The 19,255-nt window shown below is 42.8% G+C and overlaps 1 long non-coding RNA gene across 1 annotated transcript in view; it reads right to left on the reverse strand.

Annotated features, from left to right (window-relative positions):
• Positions 1-7,708: 7,708 nt before the first annotated feature.
• Positions 7,709-19,255, reverse strand: part of LOC123280570 (uncharacterized) — a 31,277-nt gene continuing 19,730 nt past the window's right edge. Inside the window, exons 4-5 of the long non-coding RNA XR_011496029.1 lie at positions 10,283-10,515; positions 7,709-9,856 (exon numbers count right to left, since the gene is read on the reverse strand). This is a non-coding gene — a long non-coding RNA (uncharacterized lncRNA). The remainder of the gene's footprint in view (positions 9,857-10,282; positions 10,516-19,255) is intronic.

Here is a 19,255-nt window from a genome sequence, read left to right on the forward strand (position 1 = left end):
GGGATTTGAGGGGAGGAAGATAGAGATTTCTAGAGTCATATGCGGCTTACAGCAGGGGTGGTAGGCTGAGGGGAGGGCACAGTTCTCTGGAAACCCTGATGTAGCAAGTTTAGAAAATCGTACATCAAAGAGGGAACTGTGGGTCAGTCTTGTGATACGATGGAAAGACGTAGGACCTAGAATCAATTCTCTCTCTCAATTCAGTGTAAATAAATGAACATGGTTTTAAAAGTCAAATGGTACCAAAAAACTAACAATAAAAAGCATAAGGGCCCTGCTGTGCCCTGCATCATCTCCCAAAGGCCCTGCATCCCCCTCCTCAAAGGTGAACCCTCTCAAATCATCTCTCTTTTCCCCTAGCTTTCAACCTCTTCATTCCTAAATAATATGCTTATACCACTAAATCCTAATTTGCCTGTTTTAGACACTATTTACTTCCTCCTTGGGAGTAGGGGGTTTAGCTCTCTTGCTCCATCTTCCACCCCCACTTCTCCACTCCCAACGATTACATCATGATTTTTGATTAAGTCAATGAGCTGTGTTTACATGGCTATGACTATGAGATGTGATTCCCCATTGAGGCAAACAGCCTATCATGATCACATCTCTTCTACTATCTTTATTTTTCCTGGAGTTAGTAATTGCTTTTTTTCATTTGTCAGATTTTCTATGTTCCAATGGTTACTTTTCCCCCAAGTAATCCAAAATCAATAACATTATTTATATATACTAGAATACAGAGTTCTGTTTTTTACTTCTGCAGGCAAATTCCTCCTAGAGAGCTCCAGCCTCCTGCGCCAGTCTGGAGGCTGACTCTGACCCTAAGATGGCCCTTGGCCACTCCCTTGTGTTGAACCATCTGTTATCTACGTGCCACACCATCTTCCTCTTTCTTAATTTCCTTCTTTTGCTGAAGCATATCTTCCTAAGAAAGTACATAGGAGGTAAAATATTTGAGCCTTTGGTTTTCTGAAATGTCTTTCTCCCGCCCTTATTTTTGATTAGCAGTTTGCCTGAGGGTGAAATTGTGGTTGAAAGTCATTTTGCCTCAGAATGTTGAAGGTGTTGTATGATCTTCTGTCTTTCAGTTTTGCTATTGAGAAGTCCAATGCTATTCCGATTTCAAATTCTTTATATTTCATACACATACACACTCACACACATTCACACACACACACACACACCACACCCGAAAGCTTTTAGAAGTTCTCTCTTTACTCCCAGTAATCCTAAATGATGATGTGACACTTTTTCAGAAATTCATTATTGTGGGCACTCTGTGTCCCCTTTCAGCTTAGAGGCTTCTGCCCCTCTGTTCTTGAAGATTTTTTTAACATCATAGCTTTGATAATTTCCTCTCCACCAACTTCTCTGTGCTCTCTTTCTGTAGTTTCTCTTCATCAGATGTTGAAACTCCTGGATTGCACCTCTAATCTTCTCTCTTTTTCTACTTGCCATGGCTTTGTTTTTGTTGCCTAATTCCAGTTCTTGGGAATCTTTCCTCAACTTCACCCTCCAATCCTGCTAATAGTTTTTAACATTCATTTTCTATTTTTCATATCCTAGTTTTAATTTCCAAGAGGTCTTTCATATTCCCTGAAGACATTAAGAGGTTTTGTTTTTGTGTTTTGAATTTTCTCCCTCCTGAATTATCTACATTTCCTCTGAACTCCTTTTTTCTATTTATTTTCTTTTATCTCTTTCTTTGATGTTGAAGACTTCCCTCGAATATTGCTTCATGTTAAAAATTCAGACACCAAAAAGCTGACTGTAAGCTGTGAATGTGTGGAAGGGCTTGGGCAGTAGGCTTCTCTGCAAGATAGCTGGTGACAATCCATGTTTTTCAACAGAGGGGACCCCCAATGTCAGCAACCATCTGTCTACAGAAAGGTCTTTCCTTCATTCTCTTATCTGGAGATGGTAGGGGGAGTGTAGAAGGCAAGTCTGGCTGCCAGCATTTGAGAAGCACTTAAGTGAGGTTCCACCATTTAGTCTGCTTCCCCTGCACCACTCAGCCACTGCCCCCTCAGTCTGGTGTCCCCAGTCAGCTTTTCCAGAGTATAAACCTCTGATCTCTTCCCAGGTAGAAGGAGAGGCATGGACTGCAGGTGATATGAGAGGAGGTGTGCAAATCTTGTTGAATCCCCACTCTACATCTCACCCCTGTTTTCTGTGGGATTTTGCACTGTCCAAGTCCTAAGCCTTTTTCAGGACTTAAGTAAATCTTCCAGTTTCGTATATGTATGAACAATCATATACATATGTTAATTTCTTAAGCTCTGCCTTAGGCACTTAAGATAAGTCTCTTTCTATTCCAAGTCAGTAACTACCCTATTTTTCATCCTGAAAAAATTTGTTGAAACTTCTTATCAGCTATTGTCAATTTTCCTAGTCTCTTTTTTCTTGTAGGTTGTATTTTTTTCCTTTAAAGTTTTGGGATGATGAGAAAACTGACTCCGTGGTGAGTCTTCCCTGTTTTCTGACTCTGTCCTGAGAATTGGTCAAGGCTCTGCTATTGATTAACAGTGGGGTCTTAGGCAAGTTATTTGCGGCTCTAAGCCTTTGTTCCCTCATCTGTAAAATTGTGAGACTAATGCCTGTCCTACAGAAGTCATAGTCCTCTTCTGGTGATTAAATGAAATAATGTATATAAAAGTACTGTGCAATCCTAAGGAATCCACTAAAAAAACTATTGAACTAATAAACAATTTCAGCAAGGTTGCAGGACACAAGATCAATATACAAAAATCTATTGTATTTCTATACACTAGTAACAAACCACCCGAAAATAAAATTAAGAAAATACTTTTATTTACAATACTGTGAAAAAGAATAACATTTTTAGGGATAAATTTAATGAAAAGAAGCACAAAACTTGTATATCTAAAACTGTACAACATTGTTGAAAGAAATTATCTAAATAGATAAAAGGGCATGCCATGGTCATAGATTGGAAGGGTTGATATTGTTAAGATGACAATATTCTCCAAGTTGATCTGTATATTCAACACAATCTTTATCAAAATCCCAATTGGATTTTTTTTTTTTTAAAGATTTTATTTTTTTCCTTTTTCTCCCCAAAGCCCCCAGGTACATAGTTGTGTATTCTTCGTTGTGGGTTCTTCTAGTTGTGGCATGTGGGACGCTGCCTCAGCGTGGTCTGATGAGCAGTGCCATGTCTGCGCCCAGGATTCGAACTAACGAAACACTGGGCCGCCTGCAGCGGAGCGCGTGAACTTAACCACTCGGCCACGGGGCCAGCCCCCCAATTGGATTTTTTATGGATATTGACAAGTTGATCCTAAAATTCATATGGAAATGCAAAGGGATTCAGAATAGACAAAAGCAATGGTAAAAAAGAACAAAGTAGGAAGACTCATACTTCCTGGTTTCAAATTTTGCTACAAAGCTACAGAAACCAAGACTATGTCTGTGGTATTGACATAATGATAGACATATACAACAATGGAATAGAATTGAGAGTCTAGAAATAAACTTTTACATTTATGGTCAACTGATTTTTGACAAGCGTGCCAAGATCACTCCATGGGGAAAGAATGAACTTTTCAACAAACGGTACAGGCACAGCTCTATATCCACATGCAAAAGAAGGAAGTTGTACCTCTTTCTCACACAATACACATAAATTAATTCAAAATGAATCATAGACCTAAGTGTAAGAGCTAAACCATAAAACTCTTAGATGAAAATATAGGAGTAAATCTTTGTGACTTTGGGTTAGGCAATAGTTCCTTAGATATGACACCAAAAGCACAAGCAACAAAAGAAAACAATAGAAAAAAAGAGAAAATAATAGACTTCATGAAGATTAAAAAATTGTGCTTCAAAGAACACCATCAAGAAAATAAAAAGACTTTCCACAGAATGTGAAAAAAGAATTGGCAAGTTGATAAGGGATGTGTATCCAGAATATATAAAGAATTCTTACAACCCAATAATATAAAGAAAAATAACCCAATAAAAAATAGACAAAGGATCTAAGTAGACAGATCTCCAAAAAAGATATGCATATGGTTAACAAGCATATGAAAAGATACTCAACATCATTAGTCATTGGGGAAATGCAAATCAAAAGCACAATAAAACAATAAAAAAACCTCTTCACACCCACTAGGATGACTATGGTAAAATAAAAAATACGCATCTGTTCTTTGTCCTCTGTTCAGGGCACAGGGTTCCTAAAATCCTTGAAGTTTCCTGAGTGGTAGGAGTATCTTTTGTTATTCATGATGAGCCCCTTCTGACCACACCTGAGTTTATGGTAATGAAGTGATTCTTTGTGGGTCCTTAGATAGCTTCAGGATGGGGGCTCATTGCCAGAGGAACCAGCCACATGATTAGACAGTTAGAACAATCAGCCCCAACCCTGGTCTTCTGGGGAGGGGAGGGGGAGATTGAGTTCAGTCACCAATGGCCAATGATTTAATCAATCATGCTTAGTCAATAAAACTTTGATAAAAATACTGAAACAAAGAGGCTGAGAGAGCTTCTGGGTTGGTGAACATGTTGATGTGATGGGGGCGTGGCATGCCTGGAGAGGTGATGGAAGCACTGTGCCCCCATCCCCATACCTTGCCCTGTGCATCTCTTCCATTTGGCTGTTTGTAAGTTGTGTCCTTCAAAATCAAACTGTAGGGGGCCAGCTCGGTGGCACAGCGGTTAAGTGCGCACGTTCCGCTTTGGCGGCCTGGGGTTCACAGGTTCAGATCCTGGGTGCAGACATAAAAAAAAAAAAAGTAGAGGAAGATGGGCACAGATGTTAGCTCAGGGCCAGTCTTCCTCAGAAAAAAGAGGAGGATTGGCAGATGTTAGCTCAGGGCTAATCTTCCTCAAAAAAAATAAAAATAAAATAAAATAAAACTGTAATCATAAGTATAGAGCTTTCCTGAATTCTGTGAGTTATTTTAGCCAATTATTGAACTTGACATGAGGTCATGGGAAACCTTGAATTTGTGGTCAGCTGGGCAGAAGTGTGGGTAGCTCGGGGACCCCATTTGTAGCTGATGTCTGAAGTGGGGATGGTCTTGTGGGACTGAACCTTTAAATCCAGGTAGTTAGTGTCAGAATTGAATTGAATTATAGGACACCAGTTGGAGTCAAAAAATTGGAGAATTGGTTGTTGTGTGGAAAACAATGGCCATAATAAAAAAGACAGACAATAGCAAGTGTTGACAAAGATGTGGAGAAATTGGAACAGTCATACACTGCTGGTTGGAATGTAAAATGGTGCAGCCACTTTGAAAAAGAGTCTGAGAGCACCCCAATATGTTAAATATACAGTTATCATATGATCCAGCATTTCCACTCCTAGGTATATATCCAAGAGAAATGAAAACATACATCCACAAAAAACTTGTATATGAATGTTCAAAGCAGCATTGTGCACAATAGCCAAAAAGTAGAAACAACACAAATGCTCATTAACTGATGAATGGACAAATAAAATGTGGTATATTCATTCAAAGGAATATTATTCAGCAATAAAAAAGAATTAAGAACTGATACATGTTACAACATGGATGAACCTTGAAAATATTATGTGCTTAAGTGAAAGAAGCCAATCATAAAAGACCATATATTGTATGATTTCGTTTATATGCAATCTCTGTAATAGGCAAACCTATAGAGACAGAAAGAAGATTAGTGGTTATCCAAGTCTAGGGATGAAGGTTGGGCATGGGTAATGAGAAGTGACTGCTAATAGGTGTGACATTTCCTTTTGGAGTGAAAAGAATGTTCTAAAATTAGATTGTGGTGATGGTTGCATAACTCCGAGAATATACAAAAACCATGGAACTGTACACTTTAAATGGATAAATTGTATGCTTATGTGAATTGTATGTCAACAAAACTGTTTTTAAAAAGTAGTTTGCAAACTATAGATTAAATACAAAAGCGAATTTTCTACTTAATATTATTATTGCTAGCAAAACCAATATAAACATTAGGAATCATTTTGGTCACTATTCTTTATTATTTGACAATTGTTTTTCAGCTGCTCTGTAGGTTGCTGTTCAGAAATACAATTTCACAAATGAAACCAACTGCTCCTTAGGAAGCTGCTTCGAACCTTATGGAGCTGCCTAACTGTGGGAGGCTGTGACTGGGGGCACCTGACGTTTAGGGTCATCTGTGTGTGTGGTCCCCACACAAGCTCCCATGTGAACCAAATCTGACATCTTTAATGATCCAAGAACACTCTCCTCTGAGTGGAACAGCGTTGCTTCACATTGCAGAAATCAAAGGCTCAAGTCCCAGTAAAAAATGTTGCTCACAAAGCCACTTGACATTAAACTTTCAGCTCAATTTCCTGAAGAATTATCAGAACCACAAAATGGAGACAGAAATCATTTTTCTAGAGTCACTGTAATAACTGGCTGAAAGTGCCTGCTGTTTCTATATTGACTAGTGTGAGCCTGAGAGCATCTTGCAATAGGGCACCTACTTGATGATTAAAATTTGATTATATGCTTGGAGTCAGATAGGGCCAAGGAAAGGAGTGGGCCACAGTGTGCTCTGGGCACTGCCTGTGCTGCAGACTTGTGGGAAAGGCAGTCAGGCAAAACAAAGGGCCCCTTTCTTCACCATTCTGAGATAACCACGGGTAACATTTATCAAGCGTGCTGCTCGTTATATATACGTATGTGTGTGAGACTAGCCTGCACATTATTTTACCAAAATGAAATAATATTGTAAATACAGTTCTGTAGCTTATATTATTTGATGAGGCTCAAGGCTGCCCCAGGGAGAGAAGCCCAAGGTGTCCTGGCCTACATACCGATCTACATCATCCTCCAGGAAGTATAGGACGTCCTGACCTGATTCAACCTGATTCGTTTCCAAAGTTATAGGACCACCCAATACCAGACCCACCTGCACTGATAGCATTTTAACAACTTTTTTATGTGATGTTTCCTTTGTCTTGTAAAGGAATAACTCGCATACCTATGCCTGATAAATTTAACCCTACCCTCAACTCATTGCAGCTCTTCACTGCCCATGGGTCCTGTCCCCATGGTGTTCCCAAGAAATCTTTCTTTCGACTCCTCGGCTCACCGAGCCCGCATCATTATTCACTTAGTAATATGTTGTGATAATCTATTGATATCATTTAAAATGAGTTTGGTAGTTGCAATGTATTCCACTGTACAACGATAAGCTTTGTTTTACCAATCTCCTCTTGTGGGATATTTAAGACATAAGTTGGGTTTGGTCCTTTACTATGATAAACAAGCCTTCAGTGAATGTCCTCTATGGAACATCACGATATTCATGCTTTTGATGCTCCCTGGTCTCTTCTGGTAGATGTTTTTACACCATAGGAAGAAGGGTACAATTCTTATAATTCTTAGCTGTAATAAAATTTTGTGCTGCAATCACACATAGAAACCTGGGCTACTGCTTGGTCAGGAATTCAGGCAAGAAATAAGCACTGGATAACATTCACTGAGAGCCAAGTGTGTTTCAGACACTTCCTAAAAGATAACATTCCAACCCCTCTCTCTATAGAAGAGGAAACTGAGGCCCAGTGCAAATAGCAGAACTTCTCTTTCTATCTGACACTAAAGGCTAGTGAGAGAATGAAAGTGTGCGTGCCTCAGGCAGGTGGGAAAAGGAGAGGACCCGAGGCCCAAGGGCTAAAGCCAGCTGTGACCAAGAAGTGGCCCTGTGATTTGCCTGGGAATGCTTGGCTCCCAGCACTCCCGGGAGCACGGGCGCATTTCCTGAGGACCTGAGCCTTAGCCCCCAGCCAAGGCCCCAGGATGGGCCCCTGCAAAGTGTTCACAAGCTCATATGTTTTGGGAAAACTTGCCAATTTGGGATAATTTTTGCTTTTTCTTAAGGAGTTTCCCCATAATAGACGTGCTTGGGTTGAAATTCTTTCCCCAACAGTGAGCAGGGCCCTGCGGCCCATGAGCTAGCCAGGGCTGCAGGAGAGGTCCTCTTGTGGAGGCATTATGTTCAAATCCTGCTTATCCACATCACAAGCTGAGATTTGCTATTCTGTCTACCTCGACAAGGGGGCACTGCTAAGATCCAGGCTCTGGCTCTCTAGAGATTCTCATTGCTGTCACACCGGATATGAGATCAGACTGCACATGCCTTTGAAAAGAGCCCAAACCACCGCTACATCACATTTCCCAAAGAGAATTAGGCTCCTGCTCCTAATTCAGTAGTATATTATGACAAGAAAAACCTTGAGAAGAAAGTTTTTATTAAATGTCACATTACTGAAACTCCTGGCTCCTGGCTGGTGGATGCTTGCAGGTGAAGTCAATCCAGGTGGCCAGCCCTGGAGGGCTACTCTCTCTAGATACCAGACATCTCGATGATGCTGCCTAATTGGCCATGAGAAAGTTGGCCTTTTAACTTCTGGTAGGAGGAGATTGTCATAGATTGTTCTGAGAAAAGATTTAGCTGTAGTTGGTAAGATTCTGAATTCAAATACAAGGAATTACAATCGACTCCTTTGAAAACTTTGAGATTTTCTTTTTTAACCAATATGCTTTCCCTGTATTTTAAGTCTATTCTAAATTCTAAAATTATACCTCCTTGTGATGTAATTACACCTACCTACCCCATTTTAGCCCATGCTCCTGTTCAGCAAAGCCACAAGGTTTTGTGTTTATAGCCCTCTGTAGGCAATGCCTTTCCCCTTTGGTGTGCAGTTTGTAGGAAGGTCTTGACTGTTAGGGCTTCCTGAGAGTCATAGAGGCAGAGTGGCTCTGCTCACCTCTGCAAAAATGGTGTTTGTGAAAGGACGGAAGTCAGAGTCACTGCCATAGGGAGGCTGTTACCTAGTGCAGCACAAGGACAATACCTTCAGGTATACGCAGGTAAGATAAAGGCCTCATCGTCCCTGTCCTCTCATGGGGCCTGGTGGCTAGACATAAGCCAGGTAACCGCACAGCATGAAGGCACAGCCTGGGTGAGTGAGGGCCCCATAGTAGATCACAAATGGCAGCAGGCTGGGCCCCGGCTACAGAGGCCAGAAGCAGGTCCAGGCTGGCAGAGGCAGAACCACAGGGCCAGGCAGCCCACGAGTGGTTCTGACAGTGCTCTGGGAGGCACAGCCTGAAACGATGGGATAGGGGTATCCATGGGCTAAGGGAGGAGCCGGGGATTCCAGGGTCATGTTGATCCGGCTGGCCCAGTCAGTGGGAAGGACCAGCTAGGAGCCCTTTCAATCTATCACTGCAGAGGAGGAAACCAAATTTCCAGGTGACACAGCCAGGAATTGGAGCTGAAATTCAAACCAGGTGGTTCCAAAGCTTTACCGTGCTGCCACCTCCTCCAGCAACATAAGGGCTCATACTCTCATTGAGGTCACAAGATATACACACAGCAAGCAATGAGAAAACATCGAGGCCCACAAATGGCAAGGTTCAGGGAGGGGGAGCCACGGGGTTGAAATAGTTGTTTGAAGGTGTCATACATGAGGGTCTGAATGAGCAGGAAAAAATGTTCTTTCCCTCATGAAAACATTGGCCACCCTCAACTGGCAGATACGGGAGCCACAGACACACCATGGATGCTGGACCACTGGCAGAATGTGTTTGGTTTGATATCTGATGACAAGAACAATGGAAACGAAGGGGTGAAGGCTGTCAGATGGCGCGTATTTGTTTCTTTGAGCTGCTGCAACAAAGTACCACACACTGGGGAGCTTCAACAACAAACGTTTATTGTCTCACCGTTCTGGAGTCTGAGATCAAGGAGTTGGCAGGGCTGGTTTCTCCTGAGGCCTCTCTCCTTCGCTTGCAAACAGCCGTCTTCTCCTTGTGTCTTCACATGGTTTTCCGTCTGTGCGTGTCTGTGTCCCAATTTCCTCTTCCTATAAGGACACCAGTCATATTGGATTAGGGCCCACCCCCATGACCTCATTTTAACTTAATCACATCTTTAAAGACCCTGTCCCCAAATACAGTCACATTCTCAGGTACTGAGGTTAGGACTGCAGCATGAATCTCAGGGGGACACAATTCAGCCCATAACACACTGACAGAGGACAGGTGGGCTCTGTTAATAGCTGATGAGGGCACTAGTTGTAGTAGTCACTATTGTGGGAATGCCAAGGACTAGAGCTCGTCTGTTAACCCTTTCCTGTTGGGTTTCCACCACAGGCACTTGGAGCTGCACCCAGTGCCCTGACCTCACAGGATTGTATGGGCAGCTTTGCAGAGAGGGCCTCACCCTGAATGTAAACACGGAGATAGAGATGTTCTGTGCTGCAGACCTCACCCAGGCCCTGCACACTCACCTGGACTCAGCTTTCACAGGCTCCAGACTGGTGGCAGGGAAGTGATACCGCGTTGCCCTTGGGTCATAGAGAGTGGAGCCAGGGCCCTCAGCAGGCTGTGTCTTCTGTGAGAGTTGGGTTTGCAGGAGAAGCAGGAGAAGGCCATTGCTTCCAGGGCCTCTAGCGGGTGAGGTGCTTTCACACAGGTTTCCTCATTTGATCCTTAGTACAACATGCAGAGTTCAGTCTGACTCCTGTTTTTAAAGATGGGCAATGAAAGCACAGCAAGGAGGGTTGCCTGAGGTCACACAGCTTGCTCTGAGAGCTAAACAATTAAGCTTTAACTAGTCAGACTACAAAGCCCACCTGTGCCCATCCTATTACAGCAAATTAGACCTAATCCTGAAAGGATTGCATCAAATCTGACTTAGAACTTGCTCTCTCTCTTCCCCAAACACCAAGACCCACCACTCCAGCTGCTAGCTTTGCCCACCAACTCTAGCTTGGCAGTGCCTCCCCGCCCTGCATGCGCTATCCCGTCTGCACCCACACCCCGATTCAACTCCGTATCACCCTACGTAACCTTCCCGCACTCACGCTGTTCCTTCTCCTTCTGCAGCACCTATTCAAACTTCTTTGTTGGAATTGATCATATTTTAATGAAACCCTTGCTGCTGGACTGTCAGATTCATGGGGACTAGTGTTGAGTTTTGCTCATCTCTCTGTCATCAGAGCGTAGCCCAGTGTCTGGCACAAAGTGGGAGCTCAAAGTGAGTTTATAGAGTGAATACGGATTGCAGAGCCCCGGCCAACTCTGACCCATAGCCATTCGTGTCATCTGGCCTCCCGCTTAGTCTTCCTGAAGAATTCCAAGCAGCTCCCTCCTGGGTCCACGCCAGCCCATGGCCCCAAACCTGCCATCTACCTTCTATCCCATGCTTGCCTGGGTTTCTCTGTCCCACCTTCCTGGGCTGACATTGTTCCTGCTGCCCTGACCCAATGATCTCCACCTCCACCAGTCCTGGGCCCACCGAAGGGCCATGAGAAACCATGATTTCAGGTTTACAGGTGCCATTATTTGAGGTCTCGGAAGGAAATCTCCTTTCTCAAACTAACTTCAAACAATAGCCACCCTGTTAGGGAAACAAGGAGGTCTTTCCAAGTGAGTTCCCCTCGGCGAGATGTCCACCACAAAAGTACCACCCTCCAACAAACAATGCTGCAGAATTCCATAGACAGGGATTATTATAGAATGTGATGGCAGAGCAGCAGGTAACACAACATATGCAGTATGGTCTCATCTGTGTACACCCCCACATGTACAGGCATGCGCACATACACACATACACACCAGCACACGCATACGTACAATGATGACTGGAAAGCAGAGACGCCCACGCTTAATCACAGTTCTTTCTCAGGAGCAGGATTTTAGCTCATATGTAGCTTTTTAAAAACTTATCTGCTTATAAGGATGGATCTGTTGTGTTCTTATCACAAGAATATATTTTAAAAAACCTATCTGTGCTTTCTAAATTTTCTGTGAAAGATATGTACTATTTTTCAATGAGATATAAAGAGGTTACTTTTTAAGTCCCTAAATAAGATTACTGTAATGTATATACTTTACAGATATTAAAACTTACTGAGGTTAAATGAGACTTAACGTCACATTAGAATCTAAACAAGCTGTCCAAAATTTATATTCCTATGATTCAATGTTAGGTGTAGAAGTAGAAAGGTTAAAGAAGTTAGAAGATTACATGATTCAGTGGCTTTTTCACCCATGTTCTGACATTTCAGTGGGTGTATAGTGAAGGATGAAGGAAAGAGAAAAGTCTCTATCTGACCAGACACCCCTGTCTGGGGCTTACACTGACCAGCCTCGAGATCCTCTGTGTGGCTGCGTCTGCCACCATGGGCTAATGAAGCGCATCATCGGGCCTTCCCTTACAGGAAGGAGGCCCAGCGCTGACCTGAGGTCTTCTCCCCCCTGAAGAACCTCCTCTCAGCCTTCCCTCCCCCAGTCTCTTGGACCGGGACCCCTGACCCAGCCGACAGCCCCCTGGCGTAGAGCAGCAAGAGAGCTCAAGCCCTTCTGTGCCCTGCGGCTTCCACTCAGCCCAGGAGAAATGTGTCCTGACAGCACCAAACTCTAAACAGCCAGCTGCCCTGTGACCCTGCCCTCTCTCTGCTATCTTTCTCTCCAACTCTCTTCTCCCCTGTTTGAGGAGAAACAGGAGCAGACGAGCGCATTTGTTGCCCTTATAGATGTTCAGCAGGCAACTAGGAACCTGTTCCTGGGGAGCTTGCCTTCAGTCCTGTGCTTGAGGGCCCCCAGTCTGAGTTTCTCTGAGCTTGCACACTCTTTAGGGACGACCCTGCCATATTCCCTTTTGGCAGAAAGCTCCAGCCTTGAGAAGTAATTTTCTTAGAGGCCTCCTTGATTAGCTCCGCAGTAAGAAGGGAATCACCTGAAAACTGAACACGATACCTTCCTAGGGGCACAACCCCAGGACCTTCTCCCTGTCTGCTCCTTTCTCAGTCTTCTCCTGCTGCCTGGAGGGGGAGGTCTGGGTGGGGAGAGCCGGTTCTGCTGCAGGCCCAGGTAGCTGGCAGTCCCTGGCAGCTCTCTTGGGCACTGAGCACTGCTTGTCTTCACTGATGTGGCCCCAGTTCCAGGACAAGAGAAAAGGGCCCAGTCAGCAGTCCCTGGGAGAAGGAGCTGCCACTTTCTGGGCAAGGAAGCTCAGTGAGGGATTCTGGGAAAACATGGAGGAGCATGAAGCCCCTGAATGTCCTGGTCAGAGTGAGGGTGAGGGGTAGTCACAACAGGAAGAAGGTTGGTGTCAGAGGGGAGTAAAATACAGTCCCTTGTTTCATCTAAGGCCTCACAATAGGTGTCTCTTGGTGTCCTCCATCTTCTTTTCTGGGCCTCCTGTATAGGAAGTGGCCCATCTCACAGACAATTCACAGATGACAGGAGGACTGTCCTTCCCGGATGAGGACAGTGCTGATGAGGAAGCTGATTTCTGAGCTAAGGGCCCACCCTCAACAGTGATAGCAAATACACGGTTCCAAAGTAGGAGGCTCAAGCCATCTGACTCCCTGGCCACCCCTCTATGGCCCCACGGATAAGGGTGCTGTCCAGAAAGACTGTAAATTGCTCTGAAAGTACCACGTGTGTATTAAAATCCCTGTAGAGCTCGCTAGTGCTCTGTAAATGCTAAGTAGAACAGAAATTATGCTGGAGAATTCTCTCACCCAAATCCTCTCCAAGGTATAACTGCTTTTGATAACTCATCAACACAACTTTTAAAATAAAGCAGCCTCAGCCTTTTCAGTTCCTACTACAAGACAAAATGTGTTGAACCAAAGGTTAAACTGCATTCGATTAAGGCTTTTCCCTGCCTTTTCCCTCTTCTGGATCCTCTCTATGACAGAGAATCTAGGATTGGATCCTGGTCACTTTTACTGTAGTGTCTGCTGCTGTTGGTACTGGGATTCCCCCCCCCCCCCCCCGCCCCCAGTGAACAGATCACAGCTGGATTTTACACAATCACTTGGAATGCCAACTAAGGTGAGTAAAATATAGCTCTCACCCACACGAGTTGCCTTTCAGAATAATTTTTGGGTCTTGAGAGATTTCAGTTAGGTTTCTAGTGATCTCATTTTGACCAAATGTAAGGGTCCTATTATCCCAGAGTTCTCTCAAGTTTTAGCTATATATATATTGTCATTCTTTGTATTTAAGATAGTTGTATGCATTTGACTTGGAGGGATTTGTATTTTGTTTACTGTCTTGTAGGCCGCCTCCCATAACTCATCTTCCTCTGGCAACATGCAGAGCACGACCAGAGTCTGCTCTGGACTTTCCTGTGCTCTCAACCTGGCATTCCTCCTCACACATCTCTGTCTCCTTTTCATCTCTTTAATACTCCATCCTACACCTCACCTTCTCTGGATCCTTGCTCGTATTCCCATCTGGTCACATGTTGAAAGTCCAGCCATTACCATGACTGCAAGTTGTGCCTTCTCACTTGTTCTTTCAGTTCTTCATTCTGACTCTGACATCTTGAGAATCTCTGCACTCTTACAATCCTATCAGACTCTTTATGGTCAAAATGGAACTTCCTTCTTATCTGTCTCTTTTTTTAAAAAATGATGTTTCTCTCTCCTGTTTTGGAAGATTGGCCCCTGAGCTAACATCTCTTGCCAATCTTTATTTTTTCCTTCTTCTTTTCCCCAAAACCCCCAGTACATATTTGTATATTCTAGTTGTATGTCCCTCTACCTCTGCTATATGGGACGCCACTTCAGCATGGCTTGATGAGCAATGCTAGGTCCACACCCAGGATCCGAACAGGCAAAACCTTGGGCCACAGAAGCAGAGCACATGAACTTAACCACTCAGTCATGGGGCCAGCCCCCTTATCTCCTTTTATCCACTCATCTCTCTCTCCTTAAATTCTATCTTGAATAGTAATATCTTTAAACTTCATAAGCTTAAAAGAAGGAAATTTGAAGTCCCTTGGCTAGCCTTGCTTATGACTTTTTTTCCTCTGGGAATTGAAGATGGGGTTAGAAGAAATGTTACTTAAGGCCTAAATCTGACCAAGAAGAAAAATATGGTCGAAGTGGTAGTGGGAAGAAACTTCAAAGGCTATGACCATCTCATTTTTGGTCAAAATAATGCTTTTATTGCTTTTACAGAATAAACATTGGATCATTATTAAAAATTCAAGTAATAAAGAAAAGAAGAAAATAACAAATTATTCAAAATCGTAATAATCAGTGCTAACACTTAGTGACATGACCCCAAACATCTGTCTTTGCCTATATATAAAAAGATGATTTGATGGATGGATATATAGATAGGTGGACAGGTGGTTCGAAAATGCTGCTCCCAAGATGTTAGTTCCTTAAATATCCTATCATGTTTCAGAAAAGAGACTACAAAAAATTGTTAAAAAATGGAGTCCTTTTTTTAAACTACATGTTTCAGTTTCAGACAATATTGATTACCTGCTCTGAGAGATGAGGCACTGAGTATTCTCAAACCTTCCTCCAATACCCCCTCATCCCAACCACCCAATGTTTGTTCTGTGCATTATTATTACTTTCAGGGAGCTCATGGCATTCATGTTCTGTTGAATTCATCTGACCCCTCCCCCCAATTGCTTACTCTTAGTTCTACAGTTAAATGAATTCGATATTCAGCATCAGGGTTTGTTTGGTGACCACAGATTTTCCATTTCTAAACTCTTAATTTTGATTCACCTCTCAAGTAGTTGAATTTTGTCACTGGGAAGTTTTTATGAAGCAGCTTATGAGAGTCACATACTCTCAATTTTGTATGTTTGTGAATGTCCACCTGTTGTCTTTATTTTTAAATGATAACTGGGATAATATGCTTGAGTAGCTCTTTCCTTTATAATTCTGTGTGTATTGCTTCATTTCCTCTCTATGATCCTCCTTTAAAAATGAATTTATGTTCTTATTAAGTTCACCTGTAGTTTGAAATGCTCATGGGTACTATGCCTCTAAGTTAAGGATTATATTTGCAGAGATGGTGTCAAAATGGCAGCATAGGCAGATTCTGAACTCACATCTTCCCACGGACACAACAAATTTACAGTTACTCTTGGAACAATTACCCCTGAGAGAGAACTGGAAATGGGATAAAAAGAACCCTCACAACAAGGCCAGTGCTGACTGAGCTGGAAGAGGCAGAAATTCCTTTCTGGAGGGAAAAAAGCCACCTTTGAGCTGCAATGCTTCACAGCCAGCTGGGACCAATCTTAAGGTATGAAGCTTTCCCTGGAGGGAAAATAAGCAATAATCCACTTTTGGACTCAGCACAACTGAGACAAGTGTCATAATATCTGGCTTTCCTTGCTATTAACAACAACGGGGAATACCCCTAGAAAAGCTACCGGGTATAAGGGGGAAAAAAGCCTACTCTTACAGGGCCCATGCACAAATTCACTAGTTTTGGAAAGCAACTTAAAATCACCAGAAAGAAAGGTGCACAGTCTTTTGGTGAAAAGAGACTCACTTGATAGGCTCTGGGTGCATCTTGGTGAGAGGTGAGACTTCCCCAGGGACTGAGACATTGGTGGCAGCCATTATTGTGACCTGGTATGCGCTTGCTGACACAGACCCTGGCAGAAGCCATTGGAGTTCTTCCACTAGGAATTTAGCCCAGGGTCTGTCCCACTCACTAGAGCACTGATTTAATCTGGTTCAGCCAGGCCAGGCAGCTTGCCTAGGGATAGGCCTCACCCAACAGCAAGCCATTGGGCAACTCGTGGGCCTGTATAGGTGGGGTGCCTGGAACCTCAGCAGCTGGATGACTGTGTCCTCCTCTGTGAGGCAGGGTGTGCACAAGAGGTGGTGGAGTGTGTGGGGCCTCTGCAGTGGGGCAACTGGGTCTGCTTCAGTGGGTCATGGTGCATACATGGGAAAAGACTGTTTTGACAGGATGTGTGGCTGTGTGGGTGGTGGGGCTTGTCAGCTGCAGCAGAATTGTACTTCACAAATAGCCACATAGTGGATCAGCTCCACCTTCCAAAGCCTGAAAAAATTGGGTGCTCCCATGCTTGGGGCCAGCCCCACTCAGCTGCAATCCTGAGAGAGCTGACAAGACCCTTGAATGCCAGAGGCCAATAGCAATTGTAAGCCCCTGAGTCTAGCAACCAGCCATGCTGGGGGCCTACTCACTTAACAGAAAATCTGTAACAAGGATGTGCCATTAGACTGTGCAGCCTGCTGGGGCTCCCCATGCCCAATAAAGTGACTGAACAGACCATAGCAGTCACACGCAGCTGAGCATTACAACCAGCCAGCCAGGGGGACAGCCTAGCCTCCCCAGGCACCTGTATCAAGAACAACCCCACCTCAACAGAAGGACACATGTAGCCCACACAGGGGTCACTCCTGGAACATTTGGAACTCATGATGAAAGGGAAGCACACTGCTGGGCCTCATAAGGTGTTTCTTACATAAGGTCACCTCTCCAAGATTGGGGGATATAGCTGACCTACCTAATAAATAGATATAAGTACTGAGAAAGAGGCAAAATAAGGAGACAAATGAATATGTTCCAAGTGAGGGAACAGGACAAAACCCCAAAAAAAGAACTAAAAAAAAAGAGATAAACAATCTACCTGATAAAGAGGACAAACTAAGAGTCATAAAGGGGCTCAATGACCTTGGGAGAAGAATGGATGAACTCATTGAGAACATGAACAAAGAACTGGAAAATATAAAAAATAACCAATCAGATATGAAGAATATAACACTGGAAATGAAAAGTTCACTAGAGGGACTCAAAAGCAGGCTAGATGATACAGAAGAACGGATCAGCAAGCTGGATGAAAGACTAGGGGAAATCACCCAAGCTGGACAGATAAAACAAAAAACAATCAAAAAGAAAGAAGACAGTCTAAGGGAACTCTAGGACAACATCAAGCACACTAACATTCATATTATAAGTGTCCCAGAAGGAGAAGAGAGAGACAAAGGGGCAGAGAATCCATTTGAAGAAATAATAGCCGAAAACTTCCCTAACCTAAAGAAGGAAACAGACATCCAAGTACAGGAAGCATAGAGAGCACCAAACAAGATAAACTGAAAGAGGCCCACACCAAGACACATTATAATTAAGATGTCAAGAATTAAAGATAAAGAGAGAATCCTAAAAGCCACAAGAGAAGGGCAAAAAGTTACATATAAAGGAAGCCCCATAAGGCTATCAGCTGACTTCTCAGTAGAAACCTTATAGGCTAGAAGGGAGTGGCACAAAGTGCTGGAAGAAAGTGCTGAAAGAAAAAAAATCTATAGCCAAGAATACTCTACCTCTCAAGGTTGTCATTCAGAATGGAAGGAGAGATAGAGTTTCCAAGACAAGCAAAAACTAAAGGAGTTTGTTACCAAGAAACCAGCCTTACAAGAAATGCTAAAGGGACTTATTTAAGTGGGAAAGAGAAGAACATAAATAGGACTAAGAAAATTATAAAAAAAAAAAGCAATAAAATCACTGGTAAAGGCAAATATATAGCAAAGGTAACAGATCAACCACCTATGAACATAATATGAAAAGTACTAAAATTATCTATTTCCATGATAAGAGGGATAAATTTGGGAGGAGGGGAATAAAAGAGTAGAGCTTTTAGCAAGAGGTCAAACTAAAAAGACCATTAACTTAATATAGATTACTATATACATAGGTTATTATATAAGAACCTCATGGTAATCCCAGACCAGAAACCGATAATAAATACACAAAAAGTTAAGAGAAAGGAACCCAAACATAGTACTAAAGAAAGCCATCAAACCACAAGGGAAGAGAGCAAGAGAAGAAGAAAGGAACAGGGAAGAACTACTAAAACACTCAGGAAAAAAAGTAACAGAATGGTAATAAGAACATTCTTATCAATAACTACTTTAAATGTCAATGGACTAAATGCTCCAATCAAAAGGCATAGGATGGCCACTGGATCAAAAAACATGACCCATATATATGCTGCATACAAGAGACACACTTCAGACCTAAAGACACTCACAAACTGAAAGAGAAGGGATGGAAAAAGATACTCCCTGCAAATAGCAATGAAAAGAGAGCTAAGGTAGCAATACTTATATCAGACAAAACAGACTTTGGAACAAAAACTGTAACAAGAGACAAAGAAGGGCACTACATAATGAGAAAGGGAACAAACCAACAAGAGGATACAACACTTGTAAATATGTATACACCCAACAGAGAAGCACCTAAATATAACACGCAATTATTAACAGACATAAAAGGAGAAATAGACAGTAACACAATAATAGTAGGGAACTTTAACACTCTACATATACTGATGGATAGGTCACCCAAATGGAAGATCAATAAGGAACCACTGACCTTAAATGACACAATAGACCAGATGGACTTAGTAGATATACATAGAACATTCTATCCAAAAACCACAGAATACACATTCTTTT

Source organism: Equus asinus, chromosome 2 (assembly GCF_041296235.1).
Source record: "Equus asinus isolate D_3611 breed Donkey chromosome 2, EquAss-T2T_v2, whole genome shotgun sequence".
Lineage (NCBI taxonomy): Eukaryota > Metazoa > Chordata > Mammalia > Perissodactyla > Equidae > Equus > Equus asinus.